The following is a 20,825-nucleotide window of genomic DNA, read 5'->3' as shown; positions in this document are numbered from 1 at the left end:
CCCCCTCCCCCAAATGGCCAAGCACGCACCACAGAAGAGCTTTCAGGAAGTAGACTCAGGACATCGCCCCAGGAGTGTGACAATGATAGGCCCTGGAGAAAGGGTCCCAACTTCAGCAGCCAAACAAAATAATACTGTTGAGGTAAAAGAAGAGCCACCCTGTGCATGGAGAGTGAGTTTGGGATCCAGTGAGATTCACAATGGCCAGGACATCAATATCAGTCCCAGGGTCTTTGTGTCTTTAGGGGCCAACAGAAGCCCAGGCAATCTCCAAACACCTACACCACAACACTCACATGACTCACAATACTCACAAAAAACACAAGGGTACAGTAAAATAATTTTCAGTGCAAACAAGCAGTTAGAGGCCTGGTCTGTGAGACACCATCCAAATGGCCCCAGTAGAGTACACCCTGCTAAGGTCAGCTTGTCTTCACAGCACACTCCGCCCAGCTTCCAGACTAGATGCCAAAACCCCAAGACTTCCCAGGGCTTATGTGATGTCTTCATGAAGAGACATGAAAGGGTGGATACTCAAGAGAAGAGAGTTCTGAAGGATAAGATCTTAGTAAAAGCTCTCAAGGGAGTTCATCCCCATTAAGCGAGACAGTGTATTATAAGATCTAGAACCATGAGCCAGGGAGAAGGTTTGGGAGAGTAAGGCCTTCTATCCCGAGCTCCACACAGCTCAAGGATACAGCCAAGCCTTGGATACCAGAAAAAGGAAGCTACTTCTAAAAGCTCTTGGAAGAACATCCCGAGGAATGCTCTACAGGATGGAAACCTCAGCACAAAATACAATGGGAAAAGAGTTTTTTAAAGAATGATCACCCCCACCTAATAAATTTGCAGAAACAGAAAGTCTTAACAAAGAAAACCATCATCTAAATTATGATAGCTGCTAATATTCTGTTCCAGATGTGGGAGAACACTGAAGAGGACTCATCAAAGATACAAGAGTGTAAAGTGGGATCACTGACATCCCAGCAGGGTGACTCATCTCACTTTTCTGAGGGTCTGTGTGACACAAACCATAGCAGAGCAGCAACCAGAATGAGCTGTGTCCATGCAGCCCCAAGATGCATAGCTATCCCTTCACATATAAAGGAACTGGAGACAAACCGCAGTCAGGGATGAAAGCCCAGAGAGCGTGCGACCAACATTTGAGCCAGGAGAAGAGAGGGATGTGTTTGACCAGCTCCTCATGCCCAAGGGGAAAGAACTTCCATGTGGGTACAGGAGAATTGGAGACATGAGCCAGGTCTTGTAGACCCAAAGCCTGTGACCCATGTAAAATTAAAACAAAGATTGTATGGGCAACTTTCCACATATGAGACTCACGGGGCACAAGCATTCTAAAAGCTCTGAGAACATTCCGAAAAATGCTTTTTAAAGAAGGAAACCTCAGCACAAAATACACTTTGCAAGGAGATTACTTAAAGAATGATAACCCCCTACCAGCTGACAAGCAGACACAGGTAGTCTTACCAAGGACAACCATCATCTACAATATAATAACTGAACTGCAATCCCCTGCGAATGTTCTGTTCCATATCTTGGAGAACACTGAAGGGGACTCATCAAAGGTACAAGGGTTTAAGATGAATCAATGACATCCTAGCAAGGTGACCCATCCCACTCTTCTGAGAGTCTGTGTGACACAAACCATAGCAGAGCAGCAACCAGAATGAGCTGTGGCCACACCAGCCCTGACATGCATAGCTATCCCTTCAGATACAGGGGACCTGGAGACAAACTGCATTCAGGGATTGAATCCCAGAGAGCCTGTGACCAACATTTGAACCAAGAAAAAAGAGGTATGTATGTGCTTTGACCAGCTCCACATGCCCCAGGAGGAAGAACTTCCATGTGGGTAGAGGGGAATTGGAGACAAGCAGATGCCAGGTCTTCCTGACCAGACACCCATTGATTCATGTAGAAAAAAGGATTGTAATAGTTCACTGTCCACCTAGAATCCTTGAGGGGCACAAGCATTCATTAAGATACAGAGATATTGAAGACTAACAGCGGCCAGAGTTTGACCAAACAGACTTTGATTCACATCAAATTACAAAGAAAGGAATGGGCTGTGGTTGCTTTCTGAGTCCCAAAGAGAACCATCCAGTCAAGCACAGCAGAAGTGACTGCTCCTGGATTTCAGTTGCTGCCCAGCAAGCCTTTGATGCCAGGTTGAGCTTACCACTTTGCCTTCTCATACCATGTATTTTCTAGAAGATGTCCTATCTGCCCAGCCCTTGTTTCCACTATGTCTACTGGTAATTAAATTGATTTTTTTCTACAGGAACCTCTTTTTCTTTCTGGAGCAGTTCCTTTTGTGATCATGACTCTTTCCCAGTTAGGAATGTCTCCTTGTTCTTGCTCCTGTCTTTCAGTACAGATGTTTGCTTTTGTCCTACAATGATAGAGCAGGGGAAGGTCAGCATTGCTTCTACCTCAGTGCAGTTTATGGAAGAGACAGGGCATGTGGGAAAGTGACTATGAGGGGTCATCCTCACAGAGTCCCATTGCTGTGCAGTTAGTATAAATCTCTTTGTCATGACAGAGACAACGAAACGCTACATATTTTTCAGGATGAGCCAACCTTGTGAAGACCCTACCCAGGTCTGTGGCCCAATGTCTTCCCTTCACTGTTCCACATTGTGTTACTGTACAGAATGGTGCACAGAGACAATAATCACAAACTTTCATTCCCAGATCGAAGGTAGGAGAATCTCTACCTGTATTTCTAGAACAGACATAGAGATCACCTATCCCAGAAGCCCCTAGTCACCTTGATGCAGGCTGAGCCCCTATAACCACTTACCTCAGTCTGGATGATTGGGCAGTGACTATCCACAGTCTGCCTTCCTCTGACTAGAGCAGAGTCCAGAATAGAATCTTCGCTGTGTGACCATGGGTGGTTACTGAGGGCCATGTCACACAGGCAGGTCCAGTAACACAGCAAAGCCTGCAGCGAAACCACAGACATCCCATTGAGTCCACTCAGTGCCCTCCCTGGAGACCTAAATCTATCCTGTCCAGGCCATCACCTTGTTGACATGTGGACATGCAGCTCACATGATGCTGCACCAGTGCCACTGTGGTTTACACAATGTCTGTCAGCTTGTAGATTGTTTCCTGGTGGAAGAATTCTATGCAGATAATTTGGAACCTGCTTTCCCTTTTTTTTTTTTTTTTTTTTTTTTGGTTTTTTGAGACAGGGTTTCTCTGTGTAGTCCTGGCTGTCCTGAAACTCACTCTGTAGACCAGGCTGGCCTCGCACTCAGAAATCCACCAGCCTCTGCCTCCCAAGTGCTGGGATTAAAGGCGTGCGCCACCACAGCCTGGCAGGAACCTGCTTTCCTACTTTAAAATCCTTCAAGCGCTGAGGAGACCAAAGACACTGTCTGTACCCATAGTCTGTCAAAGTTTAACCTCCCCTCCTTTCTCCCACATTTCTCTTTCAATTCTGCATCCCTTCCACAAAGCCCTGAATGAAACAGTTCATTTTTCACACACACACACACACACACACACACACACACACACACACCCTTCACCAGATCTCAACTCCACTTCTTCTGCATTTGCTTAGCATATTTGTTTTTAGTGTAAAAAAAAAAGTACAGCCAAACTTATATGTGATGTCAACTCATTAGTACAAAACAAACAAGTACACAAACACCCAGTGTAAACATGTTGTGTTCTGTCAACATCTCAAAGCCCATGTGCTCCTCTATCATTTCCCCTCCCTGCACACAAAGGAAGCCACCTTGCTTTAAGTTCCTCCTCACCTAAGACTAATCTTGATACCCTGAGCTTGTATTGCTCATCTCAGCAGCCTGGCAAGCTCATCCTGTGTCTCCTCTCTGTCTGGCATCTTGCACTTAACACTGTAGCATAGGATGATGCAGCCTTGCTCAGTAGAGCCACATCTGAGTCTTTTGTATTAAGTAGTTTCACACTATTTTAATGGGTCCAGATTTCTCTATTCATTACAATGTTGACAGATGTTCACATACCACATTTAATTGCTGTGACTTCCTGGAACCTGCTTCCTCCGTGCCTGATGCTATAAATAGCTTGTAAACTTTTTGACTCCAGTCAGATGTACAGAGGTTCCCACTAGCATACGTGTGCTCTTAATGTGTGTCCTCTTGAAAACTCTTTTCCCAATTTTATTCACTTCAGTAACTTTAGTATTAGCTGATGTGGTCTGGGACTTTATTTTTAGTGCCTGTTTACATTTCTATTTTATTACATGTAGCTGAGCCATTCTCCCACTCTTAACAGACTTTCTCTTCATTGATTTATAGGAACATATATTCTGGATGTGAGTATTTATTGGTTGTACATTTTGGGTGGAAATTACTGTATGCCAAGCACTTTCCCCTGGAAATCGAGTTACACATGGCTGTGAGCCCCCATGTGAGTGCTGGGATTCGATTCCTGTTCCTCCCCTAGACAGTGAGTTCTTTTATCTACTGAGAAACGTCTCCAGTCCCACAGGTCCTAACATTGTATGGGAGAACTTTAACTAGTTAGTCTCTCAAATTTCATTTTCCCCTATATTTTTGTATAGCTATCAAATTTCTAGAAGAGAAAAAACTTAATTTTTACCCTGATATTATTGAATCTGAAAATAGAATATTGAATTTTCATTTTTATCAGGTTAGAATATATTTTGATTCCAATAACCAGTACCATTATAAGATCGATTATTTTAAACTGTGAAGACGATGCTACTCTGTTAGTTTAGGACTATTAAATGTATCTTTTTGTAATCATGTATAACTTTACCTTCAAGGCCTTTCTACTTGTATTAGATATTTTTGTAAAGGCTAGTCATGTTTTAAAATTCTGACTACTTAACCAGTATAATTTTTGTGTTTTTATTTGATTTGCTTCCCTTAAGACTAAAAAAGAAAGTTGGGTGGGTAGTGAGGGAGAATTTTGGGAGCAGTTGGAGGAAGGGAAAGAATAGGGACAAAATATATTGTGAGAAATAATTACAAACAAAACAAACAATGCTTGGAAAAATAAAACCAGATGTGTTAGTAGACCCTGCTCAAATGAAGACAACTAAGATTTCTTTTTGATATATGGAAAAACATTGGATGGCTGCATATTGAACAGCCAACCAGCTACTGTGCTCACTTCTCAGAGCTTGCCTCTCTGTTCATTTTCTTAGTGATTCTTCTGTTAGGAACGACATGTGCTATCCCTGCTCCACCCCACTTCACACTGAAACTATATTCTTTGGTGTGATATGGGCTTTGAGACATAATTAGTTTAGGAGCATGGAACCTCCTAATTAGAGCGATACCAATGTACACAGACACAGAGAACTTCTGTGTGCTCTGTCATCTATGTGTAGTGTATGTGTGTGGTATGTGTATTTGGGTATGTGTGTGTTTTGTGTGTGTCTATGTGTTTGCACACCTTTCTCTTTTTTTCCTTCTATCAGGTGAGTGTATAAATACAAGAGACCCATCTGCAAACCAGGAAGACTGTCCTCACCACAACCAAATAATGTTGTATGCATCTCTTTACATTAGAATGGAACATGCAAAAGTTCATGATGGAGGAGTGGTTATAGTTATGTATCTACAGGTAATGAAATAATATGCTTATGAACAAAACTTATGAAGACTAGAATGAACCAGGGAAACCCTCTTATTACCCAAGACATCAAGGTCTTCACTAAGCAAATAGCTCAAGGTATTCAAAAACATTCTCAGTGTCCGATTTTTTTTTTTTAAAAAAAAAATGCATGCTAATCAACTTCAAAAGGGGTAGCACATGCGATCTATCACATACAAACTGGGTAAACACAGAGAGTGGACAATATATAAACTGGAAGGACACTTTTGAATACTTAATGAAGAAACACTAAAATCCAAGGCTTGCACTGGGTACTTGGGAGAGACACTGAAGAGGGAGCATTTTAGCGTCTTTTTGGTTACGGTTCAGTAGTTGAATCTGGCAGGGAAAAACAAATACCTTACAGTAATTTAGTCGCCCTTGCATTGAGTCTTTGAGAGGAAGCACACTGTGGGGAATAGAGAGCACCCAGTAGATGGCCACCACGGCAGGAGCCTGGTCAAGAAAGCAGGGTAGAACAGTGCCACAGGAGGCCACTGGTCAAGCCAATCCCGGAAGGAAATGACCCTTAGCTCCCAGGCCAGGGTAGCACTGTGGTGGGGCGACCCTGCCCAGGACTTCAGCTTGTTCACCTGCCCAGCACTCAGCAGGTCCCGGGCCTCCAGGAAGGAGAAGACATGCTGCAGTTCTTGCAGTCCAAGCTGTGACACCATCCTGCTTGCCAAGCCCCAGCCCGGCTGCATCCACTTCCTCCAGGTTAGAAAAGCCCACCCACAAACGGAAATTGTGCTGGTTACAATTACTTCCACTGCTGTGCTCAACACCTGAGGCTGGTCATCCCAGCTGCTGGCTTTTGACTTGATCCTGCTCTGACCTAGAGAACACTGAAGTTGGAATACCCTGATCTTGACCTTGTTTTTTTCTCTGCCTCTCCTCTTACAATCAGTCTTTGTCCTTGCCGGGTTCTGGCTTCAGCCTCCTCCCTGCTTATGATTCTGCATTGTATTTATTATCGATTATGCCAACACATATACATTTGGTCTTTTCCAGAAACGGGCTGTGCAGTAAGACAAAGAGTTGGAAGCATACGTGTTCTCCTGTAATCCGTTGCTTCCTCTACTATTTACTGCAATTTATAGCTGCTGTTAAAACCACGCACAAATAAATTTAACCTTAGAAGAGCAAAAGTCTTGAGTACTGTGTGTCTGTAATGGATGCTTCTGTTCTCCTATGGGAGCAGAGGGACGAACTAGAGATGCTGAAATCCCTGACAGGGCAGCTACTAGTGCATACCTCCCATCTTTGGCCATTACTGCCACTGGTGTGCAGGTGAAGACATTTTGCCCAGACAGGGCAGCACCTTCCCTAAGCAGGGTGAGGCCTGTGTGGTTCTGAAATGATTAAGGGAGCATCACCTTGTTTTGACTCTGCTTCCTGTTTGCTTAGATAGCTCTCAGTCTGTCTTGGCCACACATTTGAGATTTCCATGGTCTTGAATTTGGTCCGAATATAATAGACATGCAAAGTCTGAAATAATCAGTATGCTTTGCCAGTAATGAACACGTCAAGGTGACTTGACCCTCATCTGACTTTGATGTAAGTTATGGTCTTTGTGAGTTTTGCCTTTAAAGAGTCTGCATGCTTGAGGTTAGACACCAGGAGACTTTTCAGAGGCATCTGGCTATCAATAAAAAGGGCTTAAAACCTTTAATTGGCTTAATCAGCATGGTTGCCAATAACTGTCTCATGTGGATCACTTCAGTGCACTGCAACCAAGATGTCTGAACATGGAAAGATCTCTGAATCCTCCAGGGAAAGAAATGATTGCTTTGAGTTTATGCTAAGTAAAGCATAACATGAGGTGATCTAAGGCTGTGCAGGAGGGGTGCGTGGCCAAGAAGAGTGTGGAGCAGAGAGCTAAGCTGATGGTTGCCCTAGGCCAGGCACTTGGTCATCTTCCTAACAAACTCGACTCCCACTTTCACTGTGGAGCTCCTAGAGCTGGGATGACAGACATGGCCCCCATCCCATGCCTGCACATGGACCAGCTGTAGAGGGGTCTGGTGTCTCCAGATGTGTACACATGAATTCCTGTGCACTGAAGCATCAGTGGGGGGCCTACTATTCTTCAAAGTCATTGATCTGGAATTGCACACCCAGAGTAAAGAGATGGACAAGATCTGTAAATGTCAAATTACTACAGAGTTTTAGAGCCCAGGTCATAAGACCATTGAAGCACCTACATTCACTCTGTAACTAGTAAACTCCAGTGCATTTATCCCAGGGAAGCACTAAGATTCCAGAGTCTGTCATTAGCAGGGTTGCTACTGCTTACATTAATAAAGTGAAAAGGGTCTGTTTTATGGCAATGTTAAATGTCCTTTTCTTTTTCATGTGTTTGAACTATTGGTATCCCAATGGTTAGCACAGTTTTAGAAAGCTGGAAAACCCTTGAATGTGGAGCCATCTGGTAACATTGGGCTTCTAGGAGGCCTGGAAAACTGTCAATGCAGTGTTAATCAGCTGACTCACACCTTGCTGCCAGAGACACCAGCTAAGCCCAGCACCACACTGTACCTGCCCTCAGAAAGCCTAAGCTGAAATAAACTCTTCCTTCTCTGTGTCACATTTTGTCAGAGTGAGGTGAACAGCCATGAGAAAGTAACAGGAGAAAGAAGAAAGTCATGTGGGTTATAACTTGCCGTGTTTTGTCTATTTTTGGTGTGACCTCACAAGGATCCATCATGAGTAGCTAGTGGTAGCTGCTCATATGCGACACTGGCTCTGGTTGGCTTTGTGCTTGTACTTCAGAGATGCTGTGGGTTGCATGGAGAGAAGTTGGACTTGGATGTTGGTTTTGATAAACTTGAGCTTTCCCGATTGATCAGTTGGACATTGTCACAGTGCATTTGCCAGCTCATTGATTTTTGATGTTGGCTTTTTGCTTTGTTTTGTTGTCTTTGAGACTCTAGTTCCTGGGCTGGCTTGAACCTATGTAGACCAGATTGGCCTGGAGCTCAATGTAGAGCAGGCTGGCCTGGAGCTTACAGCTACTCACTTGTCCTGCTTCTAGAGTGATGGGATTAAAGAAATGAGCCACTTTGCTTGGCCTGTTTTAGTTTTTAAATTTTTATTTATTTACATATTGGTTTTGCTTTTGATTTACACACACATATTCATTTTCCTTTATTAATTATTACATTTTAACCATTATAATGCTTAGTTACTTTTCCATTGTTCTGAGAAGACACCATGACTTAGGTAACTTATAGAAGAGTTTGTCTGGAGCTTACAGTTTGAGATGGTGAGAGTCCATGACCATCTTGGCAGGGAGCATGCTGGCTGGCATGCTGGCATGCTGGCATTAGAGCAGTAGCTGAGAGCTCACATCTTGAGACAAATACAGAGTAGAGAGAAAAATCAAGTTTTGAAACCTATAAGGCTGCCCTGAGTGAGACTCGCTCTAATCGGTTTCACCAGCCACCAACTGTATCTGTGTGTGTGTGTGTGTGTGTGTGTGTGTGTGTTTATGTATGCACACCTATGGAGGTCATCCTCATCCAAATGACCACATAGACAATTTGTGCTTGCTATTTTTACTTTGGTTTTTCTTACTCTAAAACGTATGTTAATATATATTAACTGTAGAAGATAAGGAATTTTAATGTGACATTTCTATACACGCATTAATGGACTTTGATCATCTTTATTAATTCTAGCTCTGATCTTTATTATGTTTTCTTGGGTATACTCTGGGGTTTGGTTTATTCTTATTTCTCTATAACCTTGAAGATCACTATTCAGTTGTTCAAGATAACTCTGGGTTTTTATGACATAGAAATGTATAATGACACACTCCTCTCCTAGACATGCTTTGTGTGTACGCTTGTTTGATATAGCACTGTATAGTGATATCACACTTCACAAGTTAATAGTTGGCAATGGAGGAGGAACTTGAGGCCAGTCCTGCTGATGAGGAAACCCTCAAAGACAATTACAAGCGCTCACTGACTTTGCCTGTGGCACATCTGCAGAGATGAAGCATGTCTGCCACATCCACACAGACACTGAAGTAAGTGTGAAGATCTCATGCTTCACTAGTACGACAACCAGGCCTCTAACATCACAACTGAGGTGAGCCTCATGGACTCTGAATAACATCCAAGTATCATTACACTCTTCCACTTAATTGTCACACAGGCAATGCCATATTTGATCATGGAATTTGCAGCAGGGGAGATCTGGAGAGTGTCACAGAGCCACTTGGCTGTATCAACAAGGAGTGGGCACACCTCATTCTCCACTGGATGGTGACATCGCTCATTGCCACCCAGAAAAAAAGCTGGGGAATGTCCTAGTAGATGTGACAAAGGAGAACAGTGGCTTTGGATTCAGCAAAAGCTGGGGGAGGCCCCTGAACCCCCCTTTTTTAGCCTAAGAGCTACTAACTGGAGGGCCGAGGCTACCAGGGACTACCCATCAGCATGTGCTTCCTCGGCACAGTAATTTACAACATGGTCATTGGCTGCTTACAACACAAAGCATCAAACCCTTCAGGCCTGCACTGGCTGATCACAGCCATACACTATCAGGCTCCACCAAAACCATCTAAAATCATGCAATATCTCATAATGTACTTGCTCTGTGTGGACCCAAGGACAAGATGACTATAGGCCAGCTCAAGGGGCATTCATGGCTATCCGATTATCCAGAAGATTCTCTAGTAACCTCCATAGAAACAGCCCCCAGAATCCCAGTCACTAGCATTGTGGAAACCTAGTGTGCCATGTTATGATTTCTTCAAGGAAATCATAACATCTGCAAGGAACAGCAAGAAGTTAGGTGAGGTGAAGCAACATAAAATATATTGCAACATTGTCTGACCTATTCAGACACCTTTCAGCAGGCTGTGAGGCCTGAGGCCCTGTTTTGAAGTGACCCATGCAGGCCTTCGGCATCCCATTTCCGGGGAAAGAGAAGAAATGAACCTGCTTTTCTTATTCTCCTATCATCTGGAAGAAGCCAACTGAAGGAAGAGAATGAAAAAGAGCTGCAGAAGCTTCTTGGCATACAGTGCTGCCTGGAGAAGACAACTGTGCAATCCAGGCCTGCAGAGTGATGCTGTGGGTACCAATATCATAGCCAACAGTCTGGAGGAGAGTAACACTGGTATGACATCCTTTTACACCCCACTTGATGTCCCTTGAAAAGCACAGGTCTGTCTGCCTTCTCTAGAGTCATCCTGGAAAAAACATCACCAGGCACCAGCCACAGGTTGTGTCCACAGGCCCTGAGTCCAGCTGACACAGGGGCTGGAAGGGTTTAAGGAGGTAGATCCATGTGCTTAGAACATTATACTGTTGTGCCCCAGACCCAGAGAGAACAACTACATCCCCAAAGTAAGAGGCTACAGTGAGAGGTGAGGACAATGGAGGTGCAGAAGACCCAGTAACTGAGACGATCTTGTTACTTCTTCATTTTTATTTTATGTTTGCCTTTTAAATAACCTTTGCAATTTGCACTTATCATAGGACATGAAACTTGTGATGACTTTCACCTTAGAAGGAGCTTCCTCCGTGAAACTTTCCCCTTATGAAGAATCTGGGAAAGCTGAGCCAGAGGTGGACAGAACAGGGTATGACTAGAGGTGGAAGAGGAGGGAGGAGGATTTGAAACAGGAAAAGCAAAAGGTTCACAAAGCAGGAGTCAGGTGGACAGCTGTGGTACAGCAGAGTAACTCTGTGCTAAGTCCTGTCTATGTCAAAGACTTAAAGCATCCTTTCCACATATCTTTTTTAGGGGTTGAATAACAGACCCAGTTCTATGGTTCTTGAAAGATGGGTTTGTTCTAGGCTTGGTATGGAATAAGAGCCACAGGAAGGATCTAGGCCAGAACTGCAGGAGTGTGTTTCCCTCCATACCATTAGACCCCAGCAGGGCACCCCACCCATCCGGTCACTCCCCCAGCTGCTGGGCCTGAGCTAGCAGTTCCTGCCTCCTTCTGCTCACCTTGGACCCAGGACTATATGCTGGAGCCAGAGAGACGGTTCACCATCACCCCACTCCTAGCTCCTGAAGCACCTCTGGGACTCTGGGCACCTACAAAGTCTCTGTCAGTCACCTCTGAAAACAGAGATGAGGGCCTTACAAGCTTCAGATTTTCACCAGCTTGGTCCCTGCAGCCTTAACAGTCTTCTCACTGACCAGCATGGGAGAAAAATACAGAAATCATGTAAGTCCAAACAGGGGAGGGAGTAAGAAGTGGAGATGCAGAGGAAGGGATGGGGAGAGGTATTGGGGAGGGAAGAAGGGAAAGGATGGATAGGCAATGAAGTGTGGGTTTGTAGGAAGGAGAGTCTGTCCTGAGGAAAATCTAGGTACTGAGGTGAGGGAAGGGATGAATGCATTGGGTGGTTCAGAGGCCAGAGATAAGCAGGAGCAAGTCCCCTGAAGCATGAAGTTGGAGGGGGCAGGCTATGGCAGCCATGAGGAGTGCTTGGGACAAAGGTACACAAAAGAGGCAGCCTTGGGAAACAGCTTCTGGCATGGGCAGGGAGAGGTGTGGGCAGAGAGAAGTGTGGGCAGAGAGAAGTGTGGGCAGAGAGAAGGGAAGCCCCAACTCAGGAGGAGAACATCCCTCTTCCTGTCTGACCTAGCCTTGGGCAGATCTCCTATATAATGTGCCTTTGTCTTCTCAGGTTCCTTGGTCCAGGCACTGGTGCCTGGTGGTATTGTCATCTTCTCCCCTGATGTGATTGCATGAGGTCTGATTTTTACTAGCAACCCAGGGGATTGATTGGATCACTGAGATGGTGCTGTTCCACTTTAGAAAGACAAGTTGGCCTTATCAGGCCTTGAACACAGAAGCCCTCACACAGCCTGTGGTCATTTTTCTACTTTGTGCCCAATGCCACCTATGGGATCAGACCCACAAGGAAATGGATTGCAATGGGGCTGGAACTCTCACCCAGTGGTGCTGTGTGGAGCCCTGCTGGGTAAGATGCCTGCAGTACCAACTGCACACCCTCAGGCAGAGAGTGGCTCCTTGAGTTGCCAAGCCTCCTCTGGTGCTCAATTCGGTTCTACCCTATGGGACTCTAATTGCTGAAGATGGCACGGAGTCTACTAAGTACAAGCCAGTGGTAGGAGATGAGTTACTGAAGCCTGGTTTTACTTAATGCTTCCCTACCCAGGAAGTGGCAGAGACCCACCTCCCACAATCCCCAGGGGACAGTGTAATGGCCTGACTTACTGAAGAGCTAAGGTGACTGAGTGACTGCAGATGTATGGCTTGAGAGAACTGTGGGACCAATTGAGCTAGGCAGCCCTGTGGAGGTCCAGGCAATATTAAAATGAATGGCCATATGCTCGTCCTTCAGTCTGGAAGGAAAGCTGTGCTCTTGTGGGTCAGCCACTGCATTGCATCATGTGGTCCAACCGCAACTGTCAGGTGAGTCCTGTGGTGGAAATAGAGGTGGAGACACTGAGCAGCTAGCTCAAGGGACTAAGCAGATAACTGCAGAGGCAGGCTTGTGGCCCTGTTCACTTTAGTGAAACCAGGGCACAAAGAGGGAGAAGAGAGCAGCTATTGCCCTGCATGGAGAAGGCCAGATGGATGAGAGCATAGGATGGTGGTCTCTGGGAAGGGTTTTAGTCTCTGTCATGCATAGAGCTGCTTGCATAGCTTTGTATGACAATCATGTCTGCACTGCCTGGGAGACTGGGCTGGTGGCTTTGAACTCCTACCTGAGGGAAGAGAGGACACCAACAGGCCCAAACCCCAGCATACTCTCTTATGCCCTATCCATGTGTTCCTCACCCTGACAGTGGGAGTGGAGATGTCATTTGAGCTCCTACCTATCAGCCTCCACATGTATCCTAGGATAGCCCACTGAAGCCTAACCTCAGACAGGAACATGCTCTGGAACACCTACCTAAGGGGAGGGGATAAACAGTTAGCGTCTCGAGGAAATACATGCTTTCCATGATGGCACCGTGGAGCCTATGAGTCAGCCCTTTTGGCTGTGATTCTCTGTGTGGCCTCTGACTAGATTTGGTGTTCAGAATTCAACTCCAGAGATCCCCACAGGCCGTCTTTGTCATCAGTTCTATTGGTTCAGTTGGTTCATGTGATGCATGGAGGAGCTCATTTTCTCAATGTTCTTCCCTTGTCCCAGTGGACAGATGACAGTTAAATGAAGGATGGCAGTAGAGGGCTGAGGCCTAGGCATGTTGGTAGGAGTGGTTTCTTGCCATTTGTTTCCAGAGCCTGGTACCTAGAACAGCAGCAGAGCTACCCAGGCAACATTAATCACTTCAAATAATGACCCCTGAGAAGCCCCTGCAGATAATGCCCAGAAGTCACAAAGGAAGGCCACAGACAGGGTTTATGCCTGTCTCTCTTTAGTCTCTGGAAACCAGCCAAACTGAACTTGCTCTCTTCTGCAGAGAAAGCTGATCTTAGTAAGTCCTGACCATTTATCTACTCTCTAGAATGTTTTCCTTTCCTCACTTTGGTGGTTTGTCCCTCTCATTCACCCTGAAAGCTTTTCTATATTCTGAAGAATACATGGCCAGTTTAGCCCCAACATCAAATGCTCAGAACAGAATTGCTGATACCTGCTGTTTCTGGCTACTCAGGTAATTTAGAAGGTATGATAGTTGAACACCAAGAGCTCTCCTGTTGGTGAGTACAAAGACAAAATAAACACAGGAGACATAAAGGGAGATGTGTTATCTCAGGAAGAGAAAGCATGGGCATCATTCAGGAGGCAGTGTCCTCCTCCAAGGAAAGCATAAGGATCTTACTCAGGGAACTTATATATCTCAATAATGTGCAAACCATTCCTCAGCTAGATCAGTGAAGCTACCTGCAACCTACATTCTGTGTCTGCCCACAGCCTTCCTGAGCACGATCAGTTTAAGGTGATGGAGGGCCTGCTTGAAGTATTTAAATGATGGACAGAACACCTGTGGGCTCACTCAGTGCTCAGCTTGCACTGTGATACTGAAGCTGAATAGGGAAGGGACATGTAAAAGGCTCACTGATGCAGGAGTCTGCCCAGACACTGTGAGCCACACTTTGTGGACTCAGACTGGGTTTTGGAATTCAGATGTCAACCCCAGAGCATCCCATGGCCACCTTTTCTGTCATCAGTTCTGTTGCTTCAGTTGGAGTAAATGTTGTAGCACCAAGGCTGGTGTTGCCACATCTGGAGCATCAAGCTCACAGGTGTTTGAGGCATGGGCAAGGCTTGTACTAGACTTCATATCTCCAAGGGACTGTTCCTACATGTGAAACTAGAAATACAATGTAACCAAGACATGTCAAGAAGAAAATATATATATACAAAAGAATATAAAGGGCCTCACCTCTCACCCCCAACGCCTTCACACCTGGTCTCTTTTATTCGAACAGATATTGCAGGGATATGGGGCATGGCCCCACAAGCCCCCTTTGTCCATTATGGCCTTGTTCTTTCCATGCAAGAAACACTGATGCCAAGGAGTGATGCCCTACCCAACGTCACAGCCCTGATGAAAATTGGCCATGCAAGCTACTTCCTATGGATGGCTCCATGCTTGCAGAGGATAAAGGTGTCCAGGTGCTACTAAGTCTCCTCTTTTTCTCCTGATTCCTTTACATTGTTGCAGGACACTGTTCTTGTTTGTTCTGTCTGGAAGCTTCTTCAAGCTTCCTCTTGTCCTCTATATGTTTGTGAACTAAATGAAAAGTCATATCAGTAGAAATGCGGTGCCATGGCTCTGGGTTCCTCGAAAATGAGGCTTAAACTGTATCTGCCTATATAAATAAACCTTTCACCTACTGGCCCAGGGTGAAAAGGCCACTTGACTTAGACTACAGATAGTAAAGTGTAGACGGGGAGTGTCCAGGTCTTCTTTGGGTCTCCTGCAGTCATTTTTTGAGGCATGGTGTCCCCTCTTTCTGCTCACAGTTGGCAACATTTTTCTCATAGTTATCCATCCTGCAGCATCCAACATCCTCATGAGGAATGGTGACAGCTGGGCGGTGCAGCATGTCAGTCTTTCTAGAGAATTACTACAATGCAAAAATAGGTGCCAATTTGCTCATCAGACCGACACTGATGGTATGTGTCAGGCACAGCACGAGGTCCTAGTTATTCTACAGTGACAAAGATGCTGTTCTGCCCATGGGCTGAAGTCTAGTGGGTAGGAACACAGAACGTGAGTTTACTGCTTGACGACAGAGCTCACACATGCTGAGCATGCAAGAAGCCCTGGTCAGTCTCTGGAGCCTATCAGCACATGTGTGCACACCTGCTTGCATGTACATGCACACATAGGGAGAGACAAGGAAGAACGTGTGGGTAAATTCTATGCCTTTGAAGGCAAGAGCAAGGGAGACAATTTGGAGAATAGAGCTGCTCAGCATCTGGAGGAGGTCCTGGATAGCATGACATGTCACCTCAACCTGGAGCAGGGTTGTCTCAGCATAGACAACAAAGAGCAAGAGGTGGGCTCTGTGCTCATGTTTCATAGTGTTCTCAGAGGCAAGAAAGTTCAAGGAACACAGAGAAAGAAATCCTCAGCTCAGAGCCCTCCCCCCACAAACACATTTGTGAAGTGTGCAGATGCAGTGCTGGGGCAGGGATGAGGAGCTGTCCTGAGGTGAGAGCCTGAGGAAGAGGGGCTGTGAATCCTCAGAGGGCTGGATTGTCACCTTTTCTTTGGTGCTTGTGATAAAATGGAAGTCCTTGTTACTCTGTTTCTGAGCTACACACACACACACACACACACACACACACACACACACACACACAGCTAAATCTGATGTTTGTCTAAAGACACAATGCCCAAGCTGATCTTGAAATCCCAGGCTCCGAAATCCTCCTGCTTTATCCTCCTGACTAGTAGGGACCACAGGTACATGCCACACTACACAGGCCCTTACTTGAGCCACTAGGGCTGGTCTTTGTGCCTGGGGCTTGTGGGAAAGGGGTGGGGCCTGCTCAATGGGACCTATCTGATCAACTCAGGCTTTGCTTCTGAGCCAGGGTGAGTTCACATGTGTAGAAGGTGGTAGGGGCAAGATTTGTTTGCCAGGGCCAAGGCCCAGACAAATGTACACAAGCCTGGGGCCGGATGGTACAATCAAGTGAAGCCTCAAAACTAAAGAAGAATTGAGACATATCTGCCCCTCTCTCCCTGTACAAGTATCAGTTCAACCTAGAGAGAAGACCAGAATTTAAACCCTGAATGCTGAAGCTCTTGGAGAGGGAAGAAGGATAATGCTGTATACACAGGATAGGCAGAACTGACTGGAGCACCTATAGCCCAGGAGAGGGTCCCATGTGTTGAAAATGAGATGATAGGAAATGAAAATGCTTCTGCACAAAAAGATGCTATCATTAGGGGATTGAGACCTCCTAGAGCATGGGGTAAGATCATCACTGTGGGTGTTAACTTCTATAATGCACAAAGAGTTGCAAATATTAAACTCTAAAGACAAATGAACTAATCGACTAATGAACTGAACAGTTTTTAAAAAGAAACACAGCACAAGCATGTCCACTGGAAATGGTGGGTGCCATGGAGCTAGCATAATCGATTGGAACAGTTCCAGCAAGGCTGAGCAGAAAGCTGCAAATGCTGTCGCTCTGTCTCTCACTTTGGGGTTTGGTCTCTGTGTGTGCCATTTCTGGGGACTTTCTGCATGACAATTCAGTTCATGTCTTTTCATGACACAAATTATGTCTGAGTCTCTTTAGGAAAATCCTAAAATTAAATTTATCTGGCCATGATTTGGAAGTCTTCCTTATGCCCTGGAGATCACTAAGAACATATAAACACACACCTAGATAGGCCATTACTCCAGGAACCTTCTTGGGCTTCTACCCTTGAGGAAATGCAAGCTCTATCAATGGTGCCAGGTAAACAGAGACAACTGACAAACTCTGACTGGACAGGAGAATAGGTGACAGATTCAAGGCTTCCCTTTACGATAGCTTACTCTTCTTCAAAACTAGTTTATAGATAGGGGGTCATGCAGGGTACACCTCTGGAGGACTAGAATTCAGTAAATTAGATTAACTAAAATGAGCTTTTTCTACTCTATGTCTTAGATGATGAAACATATAGTAAAAGGAGTTAGATTTCAGTATTTACAATCATAAAAAGACCAGTTCAGATATTTTTTGTTTGCCTGGAGTGTTTTCAAACTGAAACACTGCCAGCCTAAAATCAGGCTCTTGTAGCAGGTGAATTGTAACAAAACGGCATGCAAATTGGCTACTTTCTGAGCTGCTGCCACCTTGGTGCTCTGTGTCCCTGCTCCCACAAGGCACCAGCTAGCCACACAGGCCTGGGACCCAGGAAAAGCTGTTGTGGCCGATGCCTTCGGTGGCCAGCTTTGTGGACTCTACAGCTCTAAGCATGGCCCCTGCTTCAACTCTGCCACCCTCACAATTCTCAGCTCAGAGCAGACAACGCCCACTAACCTCATGGCATCAGGTAGAAAGAGGACTCTTAAAGCTCAAAGATTATTCAGTGGATTTATATATTTGGAAAGAAAATGCACAATGCACAAACTGCTCACACAATTATAATTGTTACCCAATATCCAACCTTTAATATGAATTGTTACTGGAGCCTGCTAGAGACCCCCACGTCTTCCTCCATGTTGGTAGCCTCTCCTTCTTCTCAATTTCCTCTTCATTTCTCCTCCTTTTCCTTTCTCCTCTCTCCTCACTCTGCCTACCTCTTCTACTGCCCAATCACTGAGCTCTACTGGAAATACAATGCAGCAGGTGAAAAAACTCAAAGCGGGATTCTCACTCAAGTCTCAGGACGGTGCCCACCCACAAACTCACCAGAGATCAGCTTGCTGCAAACACATGAGGCAGTGTAATATCAGAGCTCTGGGCCAGCCCATATCTCTATATCTCACGTAGGAGATGGACTGACCCCGAGGCTCACAGGATTAGGACTTTTTATATGCAAGGGGTGGAGGAAATGGGAGATTTTTATGTGGGTATGCAGGTTTTACATCAGCAGACTGTACCAGTCAATGGGGCAGAGGGCAGTTCTTGCAGGCAGAAGCTTAGTATGTAGTTAAATTGTAGTTTCTGGGACCTTGAGAAGACCTCAAAGGGGGGAGGGGAGGGTTTGGAGGAACACCAGATGGCCCATTACTCATTTGGACATATCTCTGTTCTTCTAAGGATGTCCTTGTATACTTTTTATCTTTCATGGTCCAGCCAGGTCCTTGGAAGGCTTAACATGTCTTTGTCCTTTGTCTTATAACTCTATATTTTCTGTAACTAATTAACTGGGCCCAAACCTGCTGACAGGTTTAACTATTTAACAGGTTTAACCATTTTTAACTATTTAGGTTAGGGAAAAGGAATCACAGGGCCCTGCTATTTTATTAGTTTTTCGTGGGACCCATAAAATTTTCTTTCACAGGAAAATATCCTGCTACATATCACCCTTCCTGTTAGAATAAAAAAAAATACTTTTTTCAAAATATAAATGCAGCACAACTATTACCAATTTGCAGTAGTAAATTACAAGATAGACCTAACACTCAGTCCATCATTGTCAATAAAAGACCATTGTCAACTATCTTAACAAAAAAGACTACAGTTCTGTATCTAGCTTATGTCCTGGCTTTAGAATGAATGCCATCTGAAATCACCCTCTCAAATCTATTATCTTAAAAAAGAAAATAGCCTGGGTTGGCTATGAGACTATAAGTCTTCAACCCTGTCAGAAATCCAAGAACAAGTGAATTAACTAAAAATACAGGAAGCACAATGCATAGCTTTCAAAACTTAGCCAATTTATAGAAACCGCTGAACACCTGGACAGTCCCTTATATTTTCAACGGTTGGATCATCCAATCTTCAGGATCATCTGACAGACCTTTAACGCAGAATATTTAAGGGCTGATCACTCTGTCTATGCAGCTATAATCAGTCGACTATTCTGCAATTGTGTCCTTTTTCTGGACAGTGTTTTGTCTGGAGATGAAAAGAGGCAATTCTTGCCTAGTGGCTGTCTCACCACAACTGGAGTAACTCCAAAGATGCTCAATTTCTTCTTAGAATCTAAGACAGGGAAGCTGTCAGGAGCAGACAGGTCTCTAGTCAAATGGTCTTAAATAAAGATATTTCTATAACATCAATTCTATAGATTTCTGAAGGTTTTGAAAACCAACTATCTATGTAAAGCAACCTGGACTGTTGTCTGTTAGTTAATCTCAGCTATTTCTAATTAAAATCTAGAAAACACCCTAACAATAAACTCAGAGACATGAATTTGCTATAGGCCCTTAACTCACAGGCTACTCATCTCAGATCAGTAAAAAAGGTTAAAGAAGGACTGTGTCTAAGCCTTGTACCCACAAAATTATGAACCAATAGAGGAAATTATCCCAATGAAATCCTTGAATTTCTATCAAAATAAATTTTGCACCATTTAAGAAATTATGAGTTCAGCTTAGTAACAATTATACAGATTTCTACCAATAGATTATGCCTATATAACCAATTCTAGCTATTCAGCCTTGTTCCAATAAAAAAAAAAATCCATTACTAAAATCTCTAGAAAGACAACCTAATAATAACCACCCCAAGCCCCCAAGCCCAGGGAATTGGGATGCTGACTCTTCATTAACTTCTTCAAGCTGAATTTGGGTGTTGAGATAGTTGAAGAGGGGCAGGGGGAGGGTATATAGGGGACTTAGGTGGCCTTAAGAAGGTCACACTAATGATCAATAAGCCTCTAATGTCTGTGTATAAGTTGGATCCAGCTGGAAGTCCAGGACATCAGGAGTTCAAGCAGGTCAGTTCAGCTTTCCTGACTTGGAGATTCATTCACCAAGGCTGTATATTCTGTAATATACAAATCTCAAAACAAATTTTAGTATCATCAAGATAATTTTTGTTTGATTCTCTGGAATCTTGTCTTCTGGAGGCCTACTTCTGTCATGTCTAATTCATATAAATCTCATCTTTCTGAAAACACAAAGACAGAAACTTTTTCCCAAATCAGCATGTCCTTGGGCCAGTAACCAGAAAACCTTTATATTGACCTCTTTTCCAGAGGAAAAACATAATAACAAAACTGAAATCACACCCATTTTGAAATGTAAAACAATCTAAAACAAATGAAGTCACTAAAGTACTGCATCTGCCTATTCTAGGCCGTTGCTATTTTGCCAGCAGGATTTAAACCCA

At 44.4% G+C, this 20,825-nt stretch overlaps 1 pseudogene; it reads left to right on the top strand.

Annotated features, from left to right (window-relative positions):
- The first annotated feature begins 13 nt into the window (after positions 1-13).
- Positions 14-20,825, top strand: part of LOC117713775 (uncharacterized) — a 26,585-nt pseudogene continuing 5,773 nt past the window's right edge.

The sequence above is a fragment of the Arvicanthis niloticus genome, chromosome 8, assembly GCF_011762505.2.
Source record: "Arvicanthis niloticus isolate mArvNil1 chromosome 8, mArvNil1.pat.X, whole genome shotgun sequence".
Classification (NCBI taxonomy): domain Eukaryota; kingdom Metazoa; phylum Chordata; class Mammalia; order Rodentia; family Muridae; genus Arvicanthis; species Arvicanthis niloticus.
The sequence above is the reverse complement of the archived record's forward strand: the minus strand, read 5'-3'. Positions and strand labels throughout refer to the sequence as shown.